General features: G+C 31.1%; 1 protein-coding gene across 1 annotated transcript in view; it reads left to right on the forward strand.

The window, feature by feature from the left end:
- LOC137648219 (uncharacterized) overlaps positions 1-7,500 on the forward strand; it is a 90,925-nt gene that overhangs the window by 1,984 nt on the left and 81,441 nt on the right. The window lies entirely within an intron of this gene.

Consider the following 7,500-nt stretch of genomic DNA (forward strand, 5'->3'; position numbering starts at 1 on the left):
AGATCTTATGAAACCATTTTTAATTTTATCAGTCTTGTATCGCTTCTATTTGTCAGGATACTATCAATAATGTTATAAAAGATACTACTACTATTATTTCTTTTAATATTATTGATGCAGTTGCTCTTGTTTATTTTCTCATGGCACTACTGCTGTCTGCTGTAAATGACCGTGACTGTCATGTGACACCAATTCAGCCATTCGTATCCTAGTGTATCAGCATGGCGTTTATATTTTCTTCATTACTTTACCTCAAGGGATATAGTATTTGACTTTAGTTTCAGAGTAGAAATACTGTTATCAAGTCTTACATCATACGTTTCGGAAAGCAAGAGAGATTACTACGTATGTAGTTCTCCGAACATCAGCGAGAAACCTTGTACCTTTCAGCGATGTTGAATCTCACTAACAGTCAAATTTCACCCTTATGAGGTTATGATACATTGCTCCGAATATGCAAAGAGCGTGTCGGCAAAATGACACAGACACACTTAAGTGTTAGTCCCTATACAAAGGAAGCAAGTAAATCGGGGTAAATATAGGTAATTGAGATATGTAATAAGCATCAGGCGGTTGTATGCAATAGGTGATGATTACAAAGCGAAGACAAAGGAGTCACCGTTTTGAGGAGGCCATATGGTGTAATAATGTATATATGTGTGCGTGTGATTGTGTGATATTTGCTTATGAATATTTATGCATAAATGTATTTATTTATATGTACAGTATATTATATATATATATATATATATATATATATATATATATATATATATATATTATATATATATGTATATTATATATATATATATATATATATATATATATATATATATATATATATATATATATTTGTGTGTGCGTGTGTATATATGTATATGTCCATCAATGTGTATATAGATGTATGTATATACATAAAACACATTCACACATATATATATATATATATATATATATATATATATATATATATATATATATATATATGTATATATATATATATGTATATATATATATATATGTATATATATATATATATAGATATATATATATATATACTGTATATATAAAGTATAAAGTATAAGTATAGGAAACGGCTCTAGCAGCTCCACCGAGTTCAGACCACAATAAACTTGTTATATATTCAATCAGTATCTTGTTACTACGAGTATTTCAGCGGGAATCTACCTCCCCCCCCCCCCCTACGGCAGCTGCGTTATATAAATTAGATATTATAGCCTATATAGAAATACCAAAGAGAGACATTTCTCATCAGATAAGGGGGCGTCGGACGTCGTTTAGGCTCATTTGTATCTGCTCTTTGAGAGGCGCTCAGGGGAAGAAGTCACTTTTGCAGAGGCGTTTCGGGCCATAGTTGGTGGGGATTCTGGGCGTTTGTAATATGCCTCATGTTTGGTTGGTCTCTGTTGGTTTTTCATATGTATACACTGCATTGCTTTCTTATATATATATATATAGTATATATATATATATATATATTATATATATATATATATATATATTTATATATATATATTATATATATACATATTATATATATATATATATATATATATATATATATATATATATATATATATATATATATATCAGCAAACAACAAGAATACAGCCGTTTCTAGTCTAATGCAGGACAAAGGCATCAGTTCATGGCAGAGGTTTGCCCAGTTTTCATCACCACGGCAGCCAGTGTGGATTGCTATGGTGGTAGACTTTTGTCTTATCGCTCATAGTATACCAACTTAGTATGGGGACCCTATCTAATACAGCTTTGCTGATCATGGCGATACACAAACCTTTCCACAACGTTTAGGTTATATATATATATATATATATATATATATATATATATATATATATATATATTATATATATATATATATATATATGTATATATATATATATTATATATATGTGTGTGTGTGTGTATGCATGTATATATATATATATATATATATATATATATATATATATATATATATATATATAATCCCACCTGCATTACACGTCACAAACTTGCCTATCGTGCTGTCAATGTCCTGTGTGATATACATTTTAGAATAGACTGCCTTAGTGCTGAGAACTACATTGCTTGATTTAGTTTTAATTTATAAGGTTTTCACGTCTGATATCCTTATCAGGCTTATGCGTCATGGTCTTATAATTGTCTGGTGTCTGGTCATAGGACGTATGTTGTGTTCGATCTTACTTTTGTAGACTTCGGTTGATTTTCGATGCAAAACGCAAGCCTACAGTTTGTATCACAAATTTGACATTTCCTGGAATCTTATCAGTGTAAAGAATTGCCTTTGTTTTCAGAATGTTGAAAGTTTAAAACAAACCAATGATTTTATTCATGCCAGATAATACTGATATCCCAACAGGGTGCCATTTCAAAAACTAAAGTATATACCTTGTGTTCTCAATGTAATTCAAGCAGAACCTTGTTTGATCTCTTATTATCATTAAGCCGTTTCCCCGACAAGAGGTGGCTTCAGAGAAGAATAACACAAGTCACTGCCACATTCATCCTTTAACTTCTGAATCGTGGATGAGCCCATTGTGCAGTAAATCTACAATAACAGTTTTTTCTTACATCTGCAGAGAAGGCTCATTAACAGCACATCGACCCCTCTTCGCACATTACGCCTTTCAGCCCTTTCCACATTATTAAACCACGTCAGAATACGCTTAGCTATCTTCAGGGCTTGTTGTGGCCTATTGGTAACATCCATTCCTGGTGACGAGTCTCGCTTAAACTCTTTAGTTCCTTTACTGTCTGCCACCTGATCATCCTTGTGAGTTAAGGGGGGAGCCTACAGGTCTACCTGCTGAGTCATCAGCAGGTATTGCCTGGCTCTTCCTGGTTCTAGCTTAGGTGGAGAGGAGATTGGGTGCTGATCATATTTATATATGATCAGTCTCTAGGGCATTGTCCTACTTGCTAGGTCAATATCACTGTCCCTTGCCTCTGCCATTCATGTTGGGCCTTTAAACTTTTAATGTTTTAACCGCGTTTCTTACGTTTTCTTCAACATTTCTCACTCTAGCAATTCGTCTTACGCCAAATATACTACACAAAACAGCTCATCTCAACAGCTTTAATTTTTGTTTCTTTCAACTGCATTCAATATTATTATTATTATTATTAGTGTTGTTGTTGTTATTATTATTGTTGTTATTGTTATTACTATTATTATTATTATTATTATTATTATTATTATTATTATTACCATTGGAATTAATATTACTAGCTAAGCTCCAATTCTAATTGGAAAAGCAGGATGCTGAAAACCCAAGGGATCCAACAAAGAAAAGTAGCTCAGTGCGGAAAGGAAACAACGAAATAAATAAACTGCAAGAGAAGTAATGAACAATGAGAATAAAATATTTTAATAACTGTAACATCATTAGAATAGTTCTTTCATACATAAACTATAAAAAGATTTATGTCATTCGCTGCAAGTTTGAACTTTTGAAGTTTCACCGATTCAACTACCCGATTAAGAATCCCATTACATAACCTGGTCACACCTGGAATAAAGTTGTAGAATAAATCAATACCAATACTTCACTTCTAAGTGGAAGAGTTGGTTTAGCAATGACTTCGTTTTTCCTTTATATGATTATAATTGCTAAGCTACAACTCTAGTTGGCAAGCAGAATGCTATAAGTTCACGGGCTCCAACAGGGAAAATAGCCTAGGTGATGAAAGGAAACGTGGAAATAAGAGCAGTAATTAACAATTAAAATATTATAAGAACAGTAACAACATTAAGATATATATTTCATACATAAACTATAAAAATTTAACAAAACAAGATGAGAAACAAGATAGAACAGCGTACCCGAGTGTACGCTCAAGCAAGAGAATCTAATCCAAGAGAGTGGAAAGCCATGTTACAGAGGCTATAGTACTACCCAAGACTAGAGAACAATGTTTTGATATTAGAGTGTCCTTCTCCTAGAAGAGCTGCTTAATATAGCTAGAGAGTCTGTTCTACCCTTACCAATAGGGAAGTAGCAACTGAACAATTACATTGAAGTAGTTAACCCCTTGGGTGAAGAATTGTATAGTGTGCATGTATATGTGTGCTTGCATGAATAAAGCGTGAAAGCACTCTCTCTAACAATTAAACTAAGCATTTTGTATTGATTGATTGACGGATAGCACATCGATCTGGCAGATGGTTGTACTGACTCTATTATCTGATCTACTTGCTTCATTGCTGTATGATTGATGAATGAAAAGTTCCATTGATGGATTCATCGGCAGGTGTCGTTAGCGTGACTTATTCTTATTGATAATGATTAATTCTTACGAGCGTAGATAGCTTCTCATGTCTCATTGAAACCCATTACTGATTAGATAAGATTTTTTGGAGTGAAGGTTACATGCAATATTTTAGCCATTTGCTAAAGAGGACTTATTGTTCATGATTGTAATATGAAGTAAAATTGAGAATCAGATTGAAAAACTAAAGGGGCACTCTGTAGAGCGCAGACCTCCGCCACGGAAGCTTATTTCTCGATCTTTTTCTTGATCTTGCCCTTTGACCTAGGAGTTTCAAAATTGAATCGCCTCCACGTCTCAACATAAATATTTTACGCAATTTTGTAATTTTTTGATTGGATGCACTCATATTTTCATTCATTTTCATAATTTTCTTAGAAATTTAAAACGGTGAAATCTACGGGTATTACACGCAAGGATTCGGGAAACTATTTCTCCCTGCTTGTTTAATATGACTCTTTCATTCAGTATACAAATAATAAATTGAATTCCATTAAATTTTAATTTGAAAACTACCTAATTATTTATGTTATTCAATCTTGAAGGGGATTATAAATTAATACCAGTTTTTTTGTATGCTGCTATATTAAGCTTAGCCATTAGTACTTATAAAAATAATAAACTATTTATACATTAATAACATAATGATTTAATGATTTGACAGCAATAACAACAACTATATCAGTCCAAGAAGAAAATATCGACCTTCCATAAATATATCAAAAGACAAATTTCCTCCTCTAATAGCTATCAGAATACTTGGAATCCCATCATTAAAAAACTTTCACTGCTACAATCAAGGATCCACAATGTAATGGCATAGACTAGAACCTATCGAATAGACAGAACTAACCCCCACCCCCCTTTCCTTCCTTCAATGCTACCGTCTCGAGAGGTGGCAATTTCCCCCCCCCCCCCCTGTCAAGTGCTATGTTGCAACACCATCCGTCAACATTGTTACCACACCCCGAACGGAGATCAATTAAGCCCTTAAGTAGGTTTATTAAGGACGTTTTATGCGTCAGCCATATGGTAATACTTTTCTATCGTTTCATTTCTTTATTTGTGAATAGGTGGTATTGAAGCATATTACGTTAAACGCATTACGTTCGTTGCTATGTGAGTTTTATCTCTTTATCAGTAATTTAGATCATATTTTTATCTTTATAGAGATTATATCTCATTGCTAAAAGATTATTTTTTCGTCCTCATATTTCATTCAGTTTTAACTAAAGGCTAACTTCTCCGAACATAACTTCTGTAACTTATTTAAAATATTTTAATATTTTTATTTGAATATTAAAAAGAGCAGATTTATGAATGAAATTTTTATATAAATCAAAATCTGGAGACTATTTCTGATAACGACGTCGAAATGAATTTGTCCTTTAGAATGACTGAAGTGATGTGACCAGTTCACTCTGTGTATCCCCAAGATACATAATGTATCCCCATAAGTAATTCTGCTCATTGCATCCCAACATTCACTGGATCTTTAATGCATTCACATTGAAAAACAAACAAATTCGGTTGGTTGATTAGTGTCATTCCTCATGCTATTAAGTCATATAATTATTTTTTTATTCATTCGCTTTTTTTCAATAGACTTGGTCAGTGTGAGAGAGTATAGTAACTAGTAACATCAGCCTCTGCCAAAAAAAATACAAACAAATTTTGTCTTTCACTTTAAGGTGGACAAATCAACTTTATGATGTTTTGTCTATTGAATAAAAATCTTCTCCCTACAGAATATTTCTGCTTATTAAAAAGACTCGAAAACCTTAACTAATTATGATATAATCTGTTCATTTAGATTACACATAAGTTACCCGATTGATTGATTGGTTGATTTGAAGTTTTCTGGCATAAGTTACTCGAATGGCCACTTACTATCAAACGGTTAGGTCAAGCTTTTAATAAAGTAAGTAGACTATATACTTATTACTTATAACATTCCGGTATTACAGTCATGGCTTGTGTGATGAATCTGAGAGAAATGGGAGGTTATCTATATCAATCGTGCTTATTACATGCATGCCATAGTAATAAAAGAGAAGATATTTATAATGACCTAAAAGAATCACTCACCCTGCTGGTAAGACATGTTCAAGTATTTTAGTGGTATGTTTGTAAAGGTGGAACACATATGTTTAATTATATTCTTTTCATATGTGTAAGGCTATGTTTACATATACAGTACGTAATTATTTTTTATTGCCAGAAATTAAATGTGACACATGGAAAAGTTCATTCCCGCATATATATATATATATATATATATATATATATATATATATATATATATATATATATATATATATATATATATATATATATGTATATATATAATATATATATATATATATATATATATATATATATATATATATGTGTGTGTGTGTGTGTATGTATGTATGTATATATATATATATATATATATATATATATATATATATATATATATATATATATATATATATATATATATATACATATATATGTAATGTATAGTATATAAATATATATATATATATATATATATATATATATATATATATATATATGTATATATATATATATATATATATATATATATATATATATATATATATATATATATAATATATATTTGATCTAACCTATTTTCTCTTAAACTAGAACTTTACAGAATGGCCTCATAGAATTATTTCTATGACAATCGAACTAACATAGCTGTGCACTCTAAGATTTCATGAAATTTTAAACGTATTGAACTCAAATATCTGTTCAGAATATGGAGAGACACTTGTAGTATTATTTAGGTTATAACTTTCGCTTAGTAACACCAAACTTCATATACGACCAATTCCAATGTGATGTCTACGTTAAATTTCCTGTTTGAGTTTAATCGTTATCAAAAGTTAACCTGGTCTACTTACGCACATTAGCGTATACTCAAATCTCTATTCTAAATATCTTTCAAAACTAAGTTTACCCACTGTAACTGTAATTCTATAGATACCATTAACAAATTAATCATTTTATCATCTTCAATAGATTTCATTTTCTCTAGAGATTCTTCGTTGTTATTTTTTACATCTTGCGAAAACAGCAGCGAGAAAAGAACATAAGTATAACATGATGGTCACTCGCTAATTCTCCTTCGGATTTGTATCGTTGTTGTGAAACAGTGTTTGGAGAAACCCC

This window comes from Palaemon carinicauda, chromosome 10, assembly GCF_036898095.1.
Source record: "Palaemon carinicauda isolate YSFRI2023 chromosome 10, ASM3689809v2, whole genome shotgun sequence".
NCBI lineage: Eukaryota > Metazoa > Arthropoda > Malacostraca > Decapoda > Palaemonidae > Palaemon > Palaemon carinicauda.